The sequence below is a fragment of the Microcaecilia unicolor genome, chromosome 1 (assembly GCF_901765095.1).
Source record: "Microcaecilia unicolor chromosome 1, aMicUni1.1, whole genome shotgun sequence".
In the NCBI taxonomy this organism is placed as follows: domain Eukaryota; kingdom Metazoa; phylum Chordata; class Amphibia; order Gymnophiona; family Siphonopidae; genus Microcaecilia; species Microcaecilia unicolor.
Window position 1 is genome coordinate 654,162,873 of NC_044031.1, and position 20,885 is coordinate 654,183,757.

The following is a 20,885-nucleotide window of genomic DNA, read 5'->3' on the forward strand; positions in this document are numbered from 1 at the left end:
GACAGCTCCTGAAGTTTGCTCGGATTTAGGGAATCAGTGTCAAGTGTTGAGTCTAGCTGTACCCCAAGGTTTCTGACCTCCAATTTAAAGGGGAGTTTGCAGCTCCCAAAAGGGATTTAGATGTCAAATATGTGACCGCTTGTGTTAGGGATAGAGATGACACAGGGACGGGGACCAGCGGTAACCGCGGGGATGGGAACAGAGACTGCAGAGACGTGGACAAACTTTGTCCCTGTGTCATTTTCTAGTTATGGACACACAGGAGCTCAGTGTGCATTCAGGCAAAGTTTGTTGTTTTTATCCCATTCTTCTGTTAAACAAGTAGTCTGCTTATTCAGGGCTGTAAGTAAGTCTGGTTCAACGGGTAAGAGTAGCTGTATGTCATCCACATAGAACTAAGTATACATCAACCAAATAAGCTTGGTTAATGGCTTAAAATAGATATTAAACAAAATAAGTGATAATATCGATCTTTCTTGTACCCCACAGGTCAGCACATGCAGTGGTGATAAGGTTGCAATATGTAGTTCACAACAGCTGAGGCCAAAAGCTAAGGGTTCTTTTGCATTCCTTACGTGCAATGAGCAAACATTTCCACTCAGACACCCTGGGGATGTAAAAATACTTATTAGGAGGCTGTGACATCATCAGGTGCAGTCACTTTTATTCATTAGCAGGCACTTAAGATTAAAAATCAGCAACCACAGAATTCAGATGGATACAGCAGGCCACAGTCAGCACAATTAACAGAAGATGCAGAAAACAAGCATGAAGAAGACTCTTCAGTTCTCCAACTTGCTCTTGAGAAATTTTGGAGCAAGACAGGCCACAGACACCATTTCTAAATTCCAAGGCTATGAACATGCTCTTAGCGCTGATGTGAAAAAAGTTCTAACTCTCCTTTTTCTGGAGCCATATGGTAACCCAACCCCTCCCCAACTAGATCTTAGAATGCATTACTTAGCTCCCCAGGAGATGGTTGGCTTCTCTAGCCAATTTAAAAAATGCAGAAGCTAGAGAAAATATGGAAAAAAAATGTTTACTGGACATACCTTTTTATGTTTGCTAGTGGAGGGTGGCCTAGTGGTTAGTGTAGTGGACTTTGGTCCTGGGGAACTGGGTTCGATTCCCACTGCAGGCACAGGTAGCTCCTTGTGACTCTGGGCAAGTCACTTAACCCTCCATTGCCCCAGGTACAAATGAGTACCTGTATATAATATGTAAGCCACAATGAACTTGCTATGAGTGGGAAAGCGCAGGGTACAAATGTAAAAAAAAAAAAAAACTGACAAGAAGGGGGCCCAGTATTTGTTACAAGCCGGGAAACTAGGCAAGAGAGAATTCTCCCAGTAACAAAAATATGCAGTACCTAGAGGAGAAAAATCTCTCTTGCAAATTTGTTAGAGAAGCCAAAAAATACATTTATATAATTAGATAGGTCTCAGAAGCATGATTCTCACCCCAAAAATAGGGCAGGAAGTTTCTAGAATGAATCAGAGGTGCTGCCAAACAGTATGTTGTCTATCTGATAGGATCTGAACCAGGAAAGTACTGTGCCCACGATACCTGTTTCTGCTATTTGTGCAAACACGATATTGTGGTCCACAATGTTAAATACAGCTAAGAAATCCAAATCTAGCAGTACTAACACAGAGGCAAATCCCGTCTCAGTTTCTGTAAAGATCATTCTATTATGATCATAGCCAGGTCTGAATCCAGACTGATACAAATCTAGCCAGTTTCTCTCTTCTAGCCAATCACTGAAATAAATGCAGACTTCAATAAGTTTTCTTAGAAATGGGATATTAGATACTGGCTGGTAACTTTCAAGCTTGTCCTGGTCAAAGTTAATCTTTAGCAGCTGCCTGCCCTTTTTAATGCTGTTGGTAGTTCCCCATTAGAAAGAGAGTTCACAATATTTGTGCCCTTTCTATGAGACCTCTGCTTGCCTGCTGCACTATCTTTGATAGGCAGGGGTTGAGAGAGCACATGGTTGGTCAGTGACCTCTCAGGAGTTTGTTGTTCCTTCTCTGTTACTGGGTTAATGGATCCTCAGGAGCTTAGTCAAGATCGGGAGGCGGGGCTGGTGGTTGGGAGGCGGGGATAGTGCTGGGCAGACTTGTACGGTCTGTGCCAGAGCCGGTGGTTGGGAGGCGAGGATAGTGCTGGGCAGACTTATACGGTCTGTGCCAGAGCCGGTGGTTGGGAGGCGGGAATAGTGCTGGGCAGACTTATACGGTCTGTGCCCTGAAGAGCACAGGTAGAAATTAAAGTAGGGTATACACAAAAAGTAGCAAGTATGAGTTATCTTGTTGGGCAGACTGGATGGACCGTGCAGGTCTTTTTCTGCCGTCATCTACTATGTTACTATGTTAAACATTCCCATAAGTCTGTGTAAGGCGAGAGAAGTTTGTGTGCAAAAAGGCTGTCCTAGTTTTATGCAGCGAAGTTAACCAGGCACCAGTCTGAACTCTGAATTATCAGCGCTGCCTGGTTAACTTCCAGGTAGTGGCAGATGTATTCCTGCTGCTTCTCCTTCTGATCTGTCCTCCCATCCCCCACCCAAAGAAGATCCAATTTGTTCCAAGCCCCTCCTACCCCAATTGGCTGCCATGACATCTAGCGGCAGCCTCACAGCACTTGAAGTACCATAAGGCTGCCACTAGAGGTCACAGCAGCCATCTTGAATAGCCAGCCATGCTGGCCAGGAGAAAGTGGGCATCGCTCCTGCCCGTTTACCCCTAGACCGCCAGGGACCTGCAAAAGGTAGGCTTGGGGGGCCTTGGGGTGGGGACTCAAGATAGATTAGATGTCCTACAAGGGGGAAGACAGGGATAGGGAGAGATTCTGAAGGTCCGGGGGATCGTGGGGAGGGGGGGACCTGAGCTGATAATTTTATGCCAGTCTCGGCCAATATTCAGCAGGGACCTGCATAAGACACTTATCTGTGTCCTGAGTTAATATCAGCCAGGACCCACATAAGATCCAGCAGCTAGTACCTAAGATATTCAATGTCGGTGCCTGGAAATGGCCTAGCATTGAATACCTACGGCTAATTCTGCCCTTGGCAATCAGCATTTAAAAAAAAAAAGGCCAACTGCTGTGGGCTGAATATCAACCAGTTAGTTTAATTTAGACATGCTATTCTGCGAGCCTAAACATGCAAAGGGTGATTCTATAAAAGCCTAACCTGGTAAATTCACATCTAACGCTTAGGCGCAGGCACTTAAGCCAGCGAAAGAGCTTATGTAACCAGTTAGCTTAGCAGGGTTTAAAAAAGGGTTTGGATAATTTCCTAAAAGAAAAATCCATACGCTATTATTAAGATGAACTTGGGAAAATCCACTGCTTATTTCTAGGATAAGCAGCATAAAGCCTGTTTTCCAGTTCTGGGATCTTGCCCAGTACTTCTGACCTGGATTGGCCATTGCTGAAATCAGGATACTGGGTTTGATGGACCTTTGGTCTGTCCCAATATGGCAACGCGTACATTCTTGTGCAAGTGCCTAAATGTGGCACTAAGTTATACATGTATGTGGGAGCCATGCTTATGTCCACCCATGCATCACAAACTTCCATATGGAGCTATCCTTCTTACAACACCTCATACAAAAAAAATTCAAATTGTGATTATTACCTCAGGAGCAGCACACCTTCCACTGACAGTCAGATGGGTTTTTGTTCCTAATCTAAATCTAATTTCTGTTCCTCTCCTCCCCCCACTTCTTCCCTGCCTTTCTCTTGCGCTCTGTGGAATGCCCGCTCTGTCTGTAACAAACTTTCCTACATCCATGACCTCTTTATCTCTCGTACTCTCCATCTGCTTGCCCTAACTGAAACTTGGCTTTACCTTGAAGACTCTGCTTCAGTCGTGGCCCTATGCCATGGAGGTTATCTTTTCTCCCATACTCCTCGCCCAGTTGGCCGTGGAGGTGGTGTCGGGCTACTACTTTCACCCTCTTGTAGATTTCAACCTATTCTTCTACCTCAGTCTCACTGTTTTTCTTCCTTCGAAGTCCACTCCATCCGTCTATTTGCTCCTCTGCCTCTCCGAGTAGCAGTCATTTATCAACCCCCTGATAAGTCCCTTTCTTTCTTTCTTTCTTTCTTTCTTTCTTTCTTTCTCACTGACTTTGATGCCTGGCTTTCCTTCTTTCTTGAACCTTCATCTCCTTCCCTCATTCTTGGGGATTTTAACATTCATGCTAATGATCCCTCTGACTTTTATGCTTCTCAGTTTCTTGCTTTAACATCCTCTTTCAGTATTCAACTGTGCTCCACTGCCCCCACTCACCAGAATGGCCACTCTCTTGATCTTATCCTCTTCTCAAACTGCTCACTCGCCAGTTTCTGTGCCTCAACTCTTCCCCTCTCTGACCATCATCTGATAACTTTCACACTTAAATACCCTCCTCTCCAATCCTGTCCAATCTTTTTTTTTTTTTTTTTAATTTTCAAGAAGTCTTTATTAATAGATAATACAAAAAGTCTGAAACATAATACATCATGCATATCATGGTACATATCACTTATATAAGACACAACTCTCTTAGAATGAAGCGTATATACAAGACAGAGCATAATGTGAGTATCATTATATACCAAAAGAACAATTCTTACTATATTAAAGTATCTAGTGAACTATTCAGAATAACCATTCCAGAACTTCAATTTTTCAGAGTATTTGTATATATATATATATTGGTCCCCGCTTCATGTGCACTCTTATCACACATAACCCTGTCCCACCCTCCCCCTCCCACCCACCCTACCGAGCACCACCTTAACAGAAGACTTCAATCAAATTATACATGAAGGAGAAAAGAGTCCCAGATCTGATGCCATCTACACATTCGATTACGCCTCTCCGCTAGAAGTTTTTCCATCTCGCAGACATGCCTCAATTTTTGGACCCATCTGGTAATGGGTGGAGTCCTGGGCTGTTTCCAGTGGGCAGCAATTATAACTCTTGCAGCGCTTATAGCCTGTCCCACAAAGGTATGCTGAGTGCTAGAAAGACCTGCAGCTCCCCCAGAGAATAAGAAAAAGATCGGGCTCCAAGATATTGAGCTGCCCGTCCACCTCTGCAACCTGCTGTGGATCGATCTCCAATATGCCCTGACCTTCTTACAGGTCCACCATATGTGCCCCGCTGTGCCCCGCACCCCACAACCCCTCCAGCACAACCCAGTCAGTGTTGGGTAAATGCGCTGAAGACGCTCATGCGTCAAGTACCAACGGTACAGCACCCTCACCGCATTTTCCTTGAAGGGCACATGAGACGACACTCTCACCACAGCCCGCTCCATCCTCTCCCATGTTGCCTCCTCCAAGTCTATGCCCAGCAACCTCTGCCAGCTCTTCCTGTGAAGTGTGTAATTCGGGGATTGCCTGTTAATGATATGATAAAGGCGAGAGACCAGCCCATTAGTCTTAGGTGGACCCTCACAGATAGTCTCTAATGTTGTTTGCTCCCTGGCCATAACCTCCCGAACTGCCCTTGTCTTAAGAAAGGAGGCTAATTGAAGGTAAGCGTACCGGTCAGACCCCACTATCGGGAACTTCTCAAGGGCTGCAGGATAAGACAACAATGTCTCACCTTCGAACAATTGACCCCACATTCATAAACCCCCAGTGTGCCATCTTGTGAACACTCCTTTTGTCATTCCAGGATAAAACAATGGATTGTAAGCTATGGGGGACAGACGAGACAATGTTGTACGTCGATGTAAGAACATGCTATCCCAATTCGAAAGGGTGACATTTATAGAAGGACAGAGTCCCGCCTCCAGAGACCTAAACGAGCCAGGGATCCACATAAGAGCCCCTAACGACCTTTCACCCAAAGTGTATTGTTCAAGCTGCACCCACTGCCTATCCGGATAATCCTGAAACCATTCCACTGCTGCGCGTGCCTGGACCGCTCTATAATACCAAGCCAGATTGGGTACTCCCAGCCCTCCTCTCGCCCTATCTTGGTACAGGACCGTGCGTGCCAAGCGCGGGCGCTTTCCCGCCCAGATAAAGCGCATAATACGGTCCTGTAGCATTGATAAAAATTTACGTGGCATTTTGATTGGGAGAGCCTGAAACAAATAAAGCAGGCGCGGCAAAACATTCATCTTTACTGCAGCTATTCGGCCGAACCATGAGAGGGCAAGATCCCCCCACTTACCCAAATCCTCGATAAGTGCCTCTGCCAAACCTTTATAATTAACCGAGAAAAGATCCGAGAGGTCTGCCGTCAGGTTAACTCCCAAGTAGCGAATGCTCTTGCCAGCCCACCTGATGGCATAAGAAGACCTCAGCAACTCCATGAGCTCCGTCGGAAGGGTAACATTCAAAACTTTAAATCCCGACACAGTCGAATATTCCTCTATCTCCCGCAGAAGCCCAGGGAAAGTGGTCAGGGGATGAGTAACAAACAACAAGACGTCATCTGCAAAGAGGGCTAATTTATGTATTCTCCCACCCATGGAGAGTCCTGATATATTGGGATTGGCTCTAAGCCGAGTTGCAAAAGGCTCCATTACCATTGCAAATAGTAGGGGGGACAAAGGGCAGCCCTGTCTAGTGCCTCTATGTAAAGGTATCATCCCCGAGTTACCCCCATTCACACGAATACAGGCTTTAGGAGAACTATAGAATGCTTGGATCCATCCACGAAACTGCGGTCCTATCCCAAAGGTCTCCATCACTTTGTACATGAATGGCCAATGCACCCGGTCGAAAGCCTTTTCAGCATCCAGGCTAAGGAGGCATAGAGGCTTCTTCATTTTTTTAGCCAAATACATTAAATCGACCACTCGCCTAGTGTTATCTGTAGCTTTTCTATAGGAGACAAATCCCACCTGGTCAGGGTGGATAATAACTGGGAGCAAGGGTGCCAATCGGTTGGCCAGGACTTTAGCTAGAATTTTGACATCAGCGTTTAAGACGGATATAGGACGGAAGGACCCGCATTCCTTATGATCTTTATTCGGCTTGGGCAGTACCGCAATCCAAGCTTCCAACATGGATGTAGGCAAAGACTCCCCGTTCCCAATTAAGTTAAATAAATCAGCCAACAGTGGGGCTAACTCGGTGGCGAATTTCTTATAGAATTCGTTAGGGAAACCGTCCAACCCTGGTGATTTACACGAGGGTAAGTGTTGGATAGCTTTTTGTACCTCAACTGGGGTGACCGGCGCATCAAGGGCAGCCCTCTGTTGATTGGTTAAGGAAGCCAGGTCACTCTCAGCCAAGTAATCTAAGATAGTATCTTCAGGTGGGTTAGTCTCCTGTGCATATAGTTCCTGATAGTATTCACTAAAGCGCCTCCGTATGGCCTCAGATGTGTTCAGCAAGTCGCCCTTTGTGCCCCTAATGTGAGTGACCGTTCGGTCCACTTTTCGCCTGCGCAGCTTTATAGCCAGGAGTCGGCCTGCCTTATTTGTAAATTCGTATGATCGGATTTTATTTCTGGATTGTAGCCAACTTAGCTGTTCGGAGTAAGCAGAGTCCAGCTGGAGCCTCTGTCCACGCAGCTCCTCCAAAACAGCAGAGGAACCACCTAGTTTGTGCTGTGCCTCCAGGATCCGAATCCTTTCCAGGCACCGCGCCAGCTGGGCCCTACGAACCCGTGCTCGCCTACTAGCTATCTGTATAAAGTAGCCTCTTGTGACTGCCTTCATAGCATCCCACACAACACTGAGGGGAGGGCCCGATTCCATGTTGAGCTCCAGGTACTCTTTCAAGGCCTTCCTACAACCTTCCACCACCTCCCCCTCCAGTAATAGATCTGTGTTAAGTGTCCATCTTTGATCTTTGACCTCAGCTCTTATGGTCGGCAAGGTTACCCAAACTGGGGCATGATCTGAGATTGTTACACTGCCAATTTCTGCTTTCGGGCCCCTCTCTGCTAATGTGACGTCAAGGAAGAGATAATCGATGCGTGAATACGACTTGTGTACAGGAGAGAAAAATGTGTAGTCCCTAGTTGTCATATGACCTAGTCTCCAGATGTCTAGGGTCCCCAGGGAGTAGACCATGGAGCCCAGCGCCAAGGAGTCCTTAGATACCAAGTGCTGAGGTCTCCCAGATCTGTCCAACACAGGATCCATAACTTCGTTAAAGTCACCCCCCAAAATCAGAGAACCCCGGGTAAATGTAGCTAGTAGGTTCTTCATTTTGGTGTAGAAGGTCCCCTGGTGTTCATTAGGCACGTATATCGATGCGAGCGTGAGGTCTACTTGGTCTAGGACAATTTGCAAGAGCAAAAAACGCCCTCCCGGGTCTCTCCTAACGCTCAATATTTGGGCCGATATTGATTTATGGAACAAAACTGCCACCCCACGTTTTCTGGAATCATCAGCAGAGGAAGCGAAGAAGGCACCTGGATAGTCTGGGTGGGTTAGGAGTCGCTCATGCGCCCTGCGGAGATGAGTCTCCTGCAATAGGACAATGTGCGGTTTTAGCAGCTGCAACTCTTTGAATAGTTTCTGCCTTTTCTGAGGCATGTTCAGCCCCTTAACATTATATGATAAAATTTTTAAATCAGTACTCATTACTAGGATGTTACATCAGCTATGTTTCCCACTGGGTGGGATCCACCCCCTCATGTCTTTGTGCTATCCAGTACCAGTGGTGCTCGCGACCCCCCCCAGTCCACCCTCCCCCCATCAATAATCCCCCCATTCCCTTACCCACCTCATTCCCCCCTGTCTAGCACCAACTAGAGGGCTCAAGTCCCAATAGTGGGAAGTGAAGAAGTAACACACCAGCATCCGGACGACCCAGCCCTCCCGCACCCCCCGAATTACTCAACGTCATCACCAGGGTCAAGAACCCAACTTGGGTGACCTTAATCACCCGTCCACATATTTGGTCCCCGCCCGCCAACCATCACCTTAAACTATCCCCCTTCATAATCACTTATAACTGTACAACAGCATACACAGTGTTTCCCACAGCCTTAGTTACCATTTCCTCTATTAATTAAGAGACTAAGGTTCACTTATGCAAGAGATGGTAATAAAAGATAAACAAAACAAGGCAAAACTTGAAGCAAAACATGGCATTTGTTATTCTCTACATCATTACCAACCAGGAAATCAGTGACAGCCAGTGTCCCTCTGGCCAAGTCATTTGATATGACCTATGATAGAGTGGTTTTACCAGGTTGCCGCTTCAGTTCAGGTTTCTTCCACAACCACTTTTCTTTTTGGGATATTCCTTTTAGGTGTGGCAGGGATCCTTTGCCACTTTTGGAGCTTTGTTTTCATGGCTAATGCTAGTGTGCCTGGAGGCTTGCTCGTTTGCACCAGGCCCGCCCCATGCAGGGATGTCCAAGCTTCAGTCAGCGATGTAGCTCTCAATTTAGCACCCTGTAGCGTGTAGTTCAGGGAGAAAGGGAATCCCCATCTGTATGTTATCTGCTCCTTGGTTAGAATGTCCAAAACTGGTTTCATGAGACGTCTTTGTTGCAGGGTGAACTGTGATAGATCTTGATACACAGTTATTTTGACCCCGCCATATTCCAGATTGGGCTTTTTCCTAGCGCAGTTGAGCAATTGTTCCTTTACTTCGTATCGGTGAAACCGAGTGATGATATCCCGTGCTCTGTTCTCCTGCCGCTGACCAAAGGACCTATGCGCTCTATCAATCTCAATCTTCACCCCTGCGGCCTCGGCCCCCAGCAGACTGGAACACAGTGTTTGTACAATCTGCAGGACATCCTCGGTCTCACCTCCCTCAGGAACTCCGCGGAATCTGAGGTTGTTCCTCCTTCCCCTGTTTTCAAGATCGTCAAGCTTGTAAGTTAGTTCTATATTCTTTTGGTCTAAAGCTTGGAGTTGTGTCTCATGTGAAAGCAGGGACTCAGAGTGCTCTTCCAGCTTAGTTTCAACCTCTTCGACTCTGTTCCCCAGTTCGCGGAGGTCTGAGCTCAGTGTCTCCATTCTGTCCAGAATCTCATCTCTCGATTTATTTATATCTGCTTGTATACCAGACAATATCTGACGAAGTTCGCCTGAGACTCCTTTTTTAATATGCGGTTTCCGCGATTCCGCCAACGATAGCGCTGAGTCAGAGTCAGAGAGGGAGACCGGCGCCATTACCTCATGGCGCTTCGTGGTTTTGGTCGATCCGCCGCCTGCTAGCTTTTCTTGCTCTTTAGCTCGCGCCGAAGACGCTTTACTCATCCTGCTTTCGATGTGAAATGATGTGGAACACTGCAGGCAGTTCCAAAAAGGCTGGTGATTGCTTTTTATAGCTTTTGTAGTTATCGAGGAACGGGAGCTAGAGCGCTAGGCAGCCATCTGCATCGGTGACGTCACTTCCTCCCCCAATCCTGTCCAATCTTAACCAGGCTATTGACCCTTCTACTCTGTCCTCCAGTGTTTCAAATCTCTTCCCTACCACTATGTTATCCAAGTCTGTCAATGAGGTTGTCTCTTCCTATAATACTATTCTCTCCTCTGCTCTGGATACTCTCGCTCCTCCCACACCCCGTTCAGTAAAACGTACCAAACCCCAGCCTAGGCTGACCTCTAGAATCCGCTACCTACGTTCCTGTACCCACTGTGTCGAACGCCTTTGGCTGAAATCCCGTGCCCATGCTGACTTCATACATTTCAAATTTTTGCTGACCTCCTTCCAGTCTGCTCTTTTACTTGCCAAACAGAACTATTACATCCAGTTGACAAATTCTCTTGGCTCAAACCCTCGACGTCTCTTTGCCACACTGAACTCTCTCCTCAAAGTGCCTTCACCTCCAACTTCCCCTTCACTTTCCCCCCAGACTCTGGCTGAGTACTTTCATGATAAGGTTCACAAGATTAAACTTGAATTCTCAATCAGGTCACCTCCAACTCTCCTTCCCTTAGTCCATTCTCGCAACCCTCCAATCCCTGCCTCCTTTTCTTCCTTTTCTGGAATCACTGAAGAGGAAACTAAACATCTTATTTCCTCCTCGAAACTAATTACCTGTTCCTCTGATCCTATTCCCACCCATCTACTTAACACTATCTCTCCTACTGACATCCCTTTTATCTTGTCTTATCCTCAATCTTTCACTTTCTACTGCGACTGTTCCTGATGCCTTCAAAACGTAGTCACACCACTCCTTAAAAAACCTTCATTGGACCCTAGCTGTCCTTCCAACTATCGCCCCATCTCCCTCCTCCCTTTCCGAGCTGAGCTGTTCACCGCCGTTGCCTTGACTTTCTTTCATCTCAAGCTATTCTTGATCCACTTCAATCTGGCTTTCGCCTCCTTCATTCAACTGAAACAGCGCTTGCTAAAGTCTCCAATGATCTGTTCCTGGCCAGATCCAAAGGCCTCTATTCTATCCTCATCCTTCTCGATCTATCTGCTGCTTTTGACACTGTTGATCACAGCCTACTCCTTGATACGCTGTCCTCACTTGTATTACAGGGCTCTGTTCTTTCCTGGTTTTCTTCTTATCTCTCCCAGCGTACCTTTAGTGTATACTCTAGTGGATCCTCCTCTACTTCTATCCCTCTGTCATAGTAACATAGTAGATGACGGCAGAAAAAGACCGGCACGGTCCATCCAGTCTGCCCAACAAGATAACTCATATTTGCTACTTTTTGTGTATACCCTACTTTAATTTCTACCTGTGCTCTTCAGGGCACAGACCGTATAAGTCTGCCCAGCACTATTCCCGCCTCCCAACCACCAGCCCCGCCTCCCAACCACCGGCTCTGGCACAGACCGTATAAGTCTGCTCAGCACTATCCTCGCCTCCCAACCACCAGCCCTGCCTCCCAACCACCGGCTCTGGCACAGACCGTACAAGTCTGCCCAGCACTATCCCCGCCTCCCAACCACCAGTCCCGCTTCCCACCACCGGCTCTGGCACAGACTGTATAAGTCTGCCCAGCACTATCCCCGCCTCCCAACCACCAGCCCCGCCTCCCGATCTTGACTAAGCTCCTGAGGATCCATTCCTTCGGCATAGGATTCCTTTATGCTTATCCCACGCATGTTTGAATTCCGTTACCGTTTTCATTTCCACCACCTCCCGCGGGAGGGCATTCCAAGCATCCACTACTCTCTCCGTGAAAAAATACTTCCTGACATTTTTCTTGAGTCTGCCCCCCTTCAATCTCATTTCATGTCCTCTCGTTCTACCATCTTCCCATCTCCGGAAAAGGTTCGTTTGCGGATTAATACTGTCAGTTGGTGTACCTCAGGGATCTGTCCTGGGACCCCTTCTTTTCTCCATCTATATTTCTTCCCTTGGTACTCTGATCTAATCCCATGGTTTTCAGTATCATCTTTACGCTGATGACTCCCAGATCTACCTCTCCACACCAGAAATCTCAGCCAAACTCCAGGCCAAAGTATCAGCCTGCCTGTCTGACATTGCTGCCTGGATGTCGCAGCACCATCTGAAACTAAACATGACCAAGACTGAGCTTCTTATCTTTCCCCCTAAACCAACCTCTCCTCCTTCCCCATTCTCTATTTCTGTGGATAACACTCTCATCCTTCCTGTCACATCAGCTCATAACCTTGGGGTCATCTTCGACTCCTCCCTCTCCTTCTCTGCACATATTCAGCAGACTGCTAAAACCTGTTGTTTCTTTCTCTGTAATTACTACTACTACTACTACTATTTAGCATTTCTATAGCGCTACAAGGCATACGCAGCGCTGTACAAACATAGAAGAAAGACAGTCCCTGCTCAAAGAGCTTACAATGTAATATCAGCAAAATTCGCCCTTTCCTTTCTGAGCACACTACCAGAACCCTCATCCACACTCTTATCACGTCTCGCTTAGAATATTGCAGCTTGCTTCTCACAGGTCTCCCACTTAGCCATCTCTCTCCTCTTCAATCTGTTCAAAATTCTGCTGCACAACTAATATCCCGTCAGTGTCGCTATGCTCATATTAGCCCTCTCCTCAGGTCACTTCATTGGCTTCCTATCCGTTTCCGCATACAGTTCAAACTCCTCTTACTGACCTATAAGTGCATTCACTCTGCAGCTCCTCAGTACCTCTCCACTCTCATCTCTCCCTACATTCCTCCCCGGGAACTCTGTTCACTGGGTAAATCTCTCTTATCTGCACCCTTCTCCTCCACTGCTAACTCCAGAGTCTGTTCCTTTTATCTTGCTGCACCATATGCCTGGAATAGACTTCCTGATCTGGTATGTCAAGCTCCATCTCTGGCCATCTTCAAATCTAAGCTAAAAGCTCACCTTTTTGATGCTGCTTTTAACTCCTAACCTTATCCACTTGTTCAGAACCCTTATTTTATCATCCTCACTTTAATATTCCCTTATCTCTTGTTTGTTTGTCCTAATTAGATTGTAAGCTCTGTCCAGCAGGGACTGTCTCTTCATGTTCAAGTGTACAGCGCTGCGTACGTCTAGTAGCGCTATAGAAATGATAAGTAGTAGTAGTAGTGGTTACTCTACAGGATGTGGAGACCACTAGGGGTTTCTTTTACTAAGGTGTACTAACGATTTGCGTGCATTAAATGCTAAGAAGTCCATTTTATTCCTATGGCCTTCTTAGCATAATCATTAGTGCACTAGTAAAAGGAATCCTAGGTCTTAAGCACTTTTATTTTGGGTGCCAAGGGCCTGCTTTCAAATAGGGCCAGACACTTTTCAAAATAACACAAATCCCTGCAAAATGACATTCAAAACCTATACAGCAAACTTAGCAAACCAAAGAGTACCAATCCATGTATGAAAAAACATGCTAGAAATATTACACTTGGCCCTAGAACACCAATATACTCGCTACTGGAAAACTAGAACACGCTGTACTGCTACAGGTTCCTACACAGATACTACATGCTAGCAGAATGGATATCGGACATGGAAAGAGAAGAAATGGCAGGAGAACAGAAGATCCTGCAAAGAGTTAAGAGACAACAGAGAAAAGCAGGAGAGACATTGGGACCAAACAAAGTCATATTTTTCTACCTTTGTTGTCTGAGCATCTCTGATATCTTGCATTTCAGTTTTTTTTTTTTTTTTTTTTTTGGGGGGGGGGGGGGGGGGGGGGGGGGGGGGGTTCTGTCTCAAAGGTCTTTTTTTTTTTTAATTAAAAAATTCAAGAAGTCCAAAAATATAAACATAGAAAAACTGGTGCTCAAAGAACTGCTAAAAGTAACAGGGTAGAGAATGACACAGGGACCTGCAGTAACAATGGGGATGGAGACGGGGACAGAGCCCATGGGAACGGGGACAAACTTTGTCCCTGTGTCATTTTCTACTTTGAAACCTGTTAATGAACTGGACTGTTATGTTTGAGTGATGCAGACAACAATATTTTGATTTTTTTGGAAAAACAAGCAAACATGCTGGCCACAACTAGCAAAATTTGCACAGAAGATCCTGTACATCCTGCTACCAGCACATCTTCCAAGAATACATCTTCTATTGCAGGAAGAACTGAGAAAGACAGGAGAGCTAGACTGAATCCTGAGATTGTTGATAAATTCTTAATCATCCACAGATTAAAAAATCATAACAGTGCTACACTGGGCATATTTCTCCCCTCTAGGGCATACAGAATGGGTTGTATTTTGTACCCCTGGACATTTTAACAGGGTGGATTAGGATTCCTTGAGGTAGTAGACATCAGCTATTGTTGGAGTTGGAAGGGTAGAGGGTGGTGGTGAGGAGGGATATGGGAAAATTAGGTTCTTACCATGATAATTTTCTTTCCTTTAGTCATAGCAGATGAAGCCATTATGTATGGGTTGTGTCCATCAACCAGCAGGGGGAGATAGAGAGCACTCAACTTTTCACAGTGCCTCATGGCCAGCTAGCTCCACTGCCTCTTCAGTATTTGAAGCTTCCAAAGCAGTATGGCAAACCGCAATGGGAATAACATGAACTTTCCTCACAGCGAACGATACCCCCTTAACAAGGGCATGAACTAAAAAAAGGAAGGAATGAACTCATCCTCCTGGAGGGAATAAACTCATCCTCCCAAAACATGAACTGGAGGGAATGAACTCATCCTCCTATAACTGTAACAAGAATCCTGAAGACTGTTTTCCAACTCCCCAAGGAAGGAATATAACTTCAGGAAACAAGAACAACACCTAAAATCAGAATCACTGCAATACAGACAATCATACAGGGAGGGCTCATAGCTTCATCTGCTATGACTAAAGGAAAGAAAATTATCATGGTAAGAACCTAATTTTCCCTTCCTTGTCATCAAGCAGATGAAGCCATTACGTATGGGATGTAACAAAGCAATCCCTAAATAGGGTGAGAACAAGCCACACCACGCGCTAGCACCTGTGCTCCAAAACGCGCATCCCTCCTGGCAGCCACATCCAGCCTGTAATGTCAGGCGAAAGACAGCTTAGAAGCCCATGTTGCCGCACTGCAAATCTCATGAAGAGATAGTGCTCCAGTTTCCGCCCAGGAAGAGGAAATCACTCTTGTGGCATGTGCCTTAAAGGCTTCAGGCGGAGCCCAGCCAGACAGCAGATATGCTGAAAAGATAGCTTCTTTGAGCCAATGGGCAATAGTGGCTTTAGACGCTGAAGACCCTCTGCGAGGGCCTGCAAACAGCACAAAAAGATGATCAGAGGTCCTGAAAGAATTTGTAATTCGCAGATGCTGCAACAGAGTCCTACGCACATCCAAAAGGTGCAACTGCCCAAATGAATCTGGAAACTCCTCCTCAACAAAGGAGGGAAGAAAAACAGGCTGGTTTAGGTGAAACGCTGAAACCACCTTAGGCACGAAGGAAGGCACGGTCTGAACCGTGACCCCTGACTCTGAGAATTGCAGAAAAGGGTCTCTACAGGACAGCGCCTGGAGCTCTGACACCCGTCTCGCCGAGGTAATGGCCATTAAAAAGACAGCCTTCAGTGTCAAATCTTTCTCTGAAGCACGCCGAAGCGGTTCAAAGGGAGCCCCCTGAAGGGTCTTCAATACTAACCCCAGGTTCCAAGCTGGACAAGGTGCCCGCACGGGAGGACGGAGCCGAAGCACCCCTCTAAGAAACCGTGCCACATCTGGATGAGCAGCTAAGGACATGCCTTCAACCTTGCCACGCAGGGAGGCCAATGCTGCCACTTGCACCTGCAGGGAATTATAGGCCAAGCCTTTGTGTACACCATCCTGCAAAAAGTCCAGAATGGGCAAGACAGGAGCCCGCAACAGAGAAAGCGCTCTTGAAACACACCAGACTTCAAACTGGCGCCAAATCCTGGCATAAGCCACGGAAGTGGAGCGCTTACAGGCCTGCAGGAGAGTGGGAATTACCTTGAGTAGCCTTTATCTCTCAATTGCGCCCTCTCAATCGCCATGCCATAAGACCAAAGCGGCAGGCGTCCTCCATGGCCACCGGACCCTGTGACAACAGGTGCGGAACCAGAGGTAACGGATAGGGAGCCTCCAACAGCATCTGTGGGAGGTCCGCATACCAAGGCCTCCTGGGCTAATCCGGGGCGATGAGCACCACTTCTCCTGGATGCAGCCGAATCCGCAGGAGCACTCGCCCTATCAAGGGCGACGGAGGGAAGACATACAGCAAGCCCAGGGGCCAGGGTTGAGCGAAGGCATCCAACCCAGCAGAGCGAGGATCCCTCCGTCTGCTGAAGAAGACTTTGGCATTGGAACTGGTCGCCATAAGATCCATCACTGGCTTGCCCCATTTGGCACATATCTGCAGGAATACATCGTCTGCTAGTTCCCACTCCGCTGGATCGATCTGATGCCTGCTTAGTCGGCTTGCACGTTGCTCTGACCTGCAATGTGAGCTGCTGACAGGGACTGTAGATGCAGCTCGGCCCAGTGGCAAATTTGTTCGGCCTGCGCCGCTAGAGCTCTGCACTGAGTGTCGCCTTGTCGATTTATGTAGGCCACTGCTGTCGTGTTGTCCGACATCACTCGGACAGCCAATCCTTCCAGGGTCACTTGAAAGGCCAGAAGAGCCAGAAACATCGCTTTCAACTCCAGGCGGTTGATAGACCACTCCGACTCGTCGGGCGTCCACAGACCCTGGGCATGCTTCCCCTGGCAATGTGCACCCCAGCCCTTCAGGCTGGCATCTGTCACCACTAGGCACCAATCGGGGAGCGCCAGCGGCATTCCCCGCCACAACATGCTGTCCGAGAGCCATCACTCCATACTGAGGCGGGCCGCAGGGAGCCAAGAAAGTCTGCACTGATAATCCTGAGATACTGGAGACCATCGTTGAAGTAGAGAATACTGTAGAGGTCTCAGGTGCGCTCTCGCCCATGGCACCACTTCCAAGGTGGCCGTCATCGATCCCAACAGCTGGACAATGTCCCAAGCTCGTGGGCGGGGCATCCTCAGGAGCAGACGGACCTGATTCTGAAGCTTGCACCGCCTTTGCTCGGGAAGAAACACATAGCCCGAGGCTGTGTTGAACCTGGCCCCCAAAATATTCTAGAGATTGCGAGGGGGTCAGGTAACTTTTGGCCACATTGACGACCCAGCCCAGAGATTGAAGGACTGAAACCACTCTGGCTGTAGTTAGATGACTCTCTTTTTCTGAGTCTGCTCTGATGAGCCAGTCGTCTAGGTATGGGTGAACCTGGATATCCTTCGCCTGAGAAAGGCAGCTACTACCACCATTACCTTGGAGAAGGTTCAGGGAGCTGTGGCGAGGCCAAAAGGCCAAAAGGTTTTCCCAACACCGCAAACCGCAGAAACTTCTGGTGCGGGGGCAAGATTGGTATGTGCAAGTAAGCTTCTTTCAGGTCCAGAGACGTGAGAAACTCTCCTGGCTGTACCGCCGCAATGACGGAGCGCAGGGTTTCCATGTGAAAATGCCGCACTCTTAACGATTTGTTTAGCTCTTTTAAGTCCAGGAACGGGCGAAAAGACCCGCCTTTTCGTGGCACCACAAAGTAAATGGAGTAGCGGCCTAGACCTTGTTCGGCGGGAGGCACCGGGGTCACAGCCCCTATCTGGCACAGACTGTGCAAAGTCTCCTCTACTGCCGCCCGTTTGGCGGCAGAACAGCATCGGGACTCCACAAACACGTCTCTCACCGGGGCATCAAATTCTATTCGGTATCCGTCTCTGATCAGGTCGCCCCTGAACTCCAGGCCTTGAACTGGCAGCTGCGGAACGTTTGTCCGAGCGAAAGGAGTTTCTCTGCTGAAAGCGGGCACACGAAGTGAACCCAGCAGCACGCCCCGGCCGGTACCTTCTAGCTTCACGGAAGCGAGGTCTGTAAGAGCAGCGGACCGCCTGGCCCTTAGAGGACGGCTTTGGCCTATCTTCGGGCAAGCGCTGAGGTTTGGAATCCCCCAGGCCTTTAACAATGTTTTCCAGCTCCTCACCAAACAGGAGAAGGCCTTGAAAGGGCACTTCACCAACCTTTGCTTAGAGGCCATGTCCGCCGCCCAATGTCGTAGCCAAAGAGTGCGGCGAGCCGCCACTGCTACAGCCATTTGTTTAGCCGAAGCTCTGACCATATCATAAAGGGCGTCAGCCAAAAAGGACAAGGCCAACTCCATCCACGCAGCCACTTCAGATAAGGTCTCCGCTCCATCACCGGGCTGTTCCACTGCTTGCTGTAACCAAGCCAGGCAGGCTCTAGCAGCATAACAACTGCATGCAGACGCCCGAACAGTGAGACCTGCCAAATCAAAGGACCGCTTCAGAGCTGAATCAATCCTGCGGTTTTGAATATCCTTCAGGGCAACACCTCCTTCAACAGGGAGGGTAGTTCTCTTTGTCACAGCCGTGACCAGGGCATCCACTTTAGGCATTGCAAAGCGAGCCAAATGTTCCTCACTCAAAGGGTATAATTGCCCCATAGCCCTGGCAACCTTCAAAGGTCCCTCGGGGTCAGCCCATTGAGCCGAAATAAGCTCATGCAAAGGAAAGGCTCGAGAAGGCTTTCTGGTACTAGCCATCCTTGGATTAACAGAGGAGGCTGTGCCACTCCCAGGATCTTCAATCAAGAGGGCTTGGTAAGGCATCTGAAATAAGCGCTGGCAGCTCCTCACGGTGGAAAATCCTCACCGCAGATGGATCATCAAGCTCCTGTGGCAATTCTGCACCCGACTCTGGCTCCTCAGCCCAAGAAGTTCTGCCAGACCCCTCAGAATCCTCATAGCCCGACCACGGTGGGGGGGAAAGGGGGGTGCGCCACACTCAGAAGGGGAATTAGCCCTTCTGCGTTTATCAGGAGGATAAGAAACAGGCAAAGCCAACTCCAAAAGGCCAGGATCCACTGGGGGGGGGGGGGGGGGGGGGGGGGGGGGCAGGCAGAGGGTCCGAAGATCCCTGTGGAAGAGCTCTTTTAAGCATGTATGCCCTATGCAGCATTAAAACAAAATCAGGGGAGAAAACCGCTCCCTGACCGCCCGGATCCTGCCCAGGGCTATCAGCTCTATTATTAGCCTCACTCAGAGGACACCCCCCCCCCCCCCGGATTCAGGGCTCTCGCAACGGAGGCCTCACCATGTGGAAAATCCAAAATGGCGTCCGCTGCCAGCTCAGAGCGTGAAAGATCGCCGCTCGCCATGCTCGGGCCGGCTCTACCGTCTGTACAGCACAAATTACAGAGCCCCGCTGCTCATTTGCACTTGCCACATTTAGAACAGCGCTTTACAGTCTTTGCAGCCATCGCCAAAAATGGCGGTAAAATTAAAAAATGGCTGTTCGCGCCAAAAACGTTCTGATTGCGGGCCCACCCCGGAGGAGTCAGAAAACACTCTTACCTCACTAGACCGAGTATCACAGCTCCGGTCCTGCAGAAGAATCTCAAGAAAAACCTCTTTTCCAAGATCGCTGCGCTAAAGCGAGACTTTAAATTTTTTTTTTTTTAACGCTGTGAGGAAAGCAGAGGCAAAAGAGGTAAATAAAATCACTCCGGAGGCTCAGATAAGTGGGAAAGGCAGGGAAAGGCGAACCAATGTGCCTGCATCCACTGAGTGGGAAAGGACAGGGAAAAACAAGCTAATATGTCCACATCCACGGGGGCATGGGTAAGGCAGGGAAAGGGCTGACCTATGTGCCTTCAAAGTGAAGCTGCTATACCCTCTAACACCCCAGCTAACAACTGGCAAGCCAGGAGCCACCCCCAGGCAGATTTTTGATGGAACTCGAAAAAGCTGCAGCCACCCTGCTTGGGGAGATAGAGAATACTGAAGAAGCAGTGGAGCTAGCTGGCCATGAGGCACTGTGAAAAGTTGAGTGCTCTCTATCTCCCCCTGCTGGTTGATGGACACAACCCATACGTAATGGCTTCATCTGCTTGATGACAAGGAATATAGTTGCTCACCATTATTGTTTTCTATTTGTAATTTACACACAATAGCTGCACAGCATATTGTTCCTTTTTATACTTTAATAAAAAAAATTAAAATTAAAATCATAATTGTTTGAGGCTTCTGCAGATGAGGACAAAGGCCATGGAGATGGAGCCAAACTTTGTCCCCATGTCATTCTCTACAACAGGAACATAACAAAAACATCCCCAACCGGCCTACTCCCATCCCACCTCCTCCAAATATTAGAGTTCTCACTCATTCTTCCCTTCTATATTACTCCCGCTTGAGCTATTGCTAATGGTCTGTTGGTTCTTCAGACCACCAGCTTTCATCAACTATATTCTGCCCCCCCCCCCCCCCCAGAACAGCAATCAATGCACTTGAAAGTCTGGATTTCATTGCCACTCTCTCCATCTGAAGTATAATGGGTCTGTTGTTTATCAGTCAGGATCAGTGTTGCCAGGTGGGCGGTTTTCCCGCCCAATTGGGAGGTTTTCTGCGACCTGCCACGGGAAATTTTTGCCCGCGGCGGGTCACGGTTTTTTGGGCTTGTTTTGGGGTCTTTCGGCGGTTTTTTAAGTATTTTTTTCGGGCCGCGGGGCTAGTGGTGTTTTGGGCGGGGCCGGTGACGGGGGGAG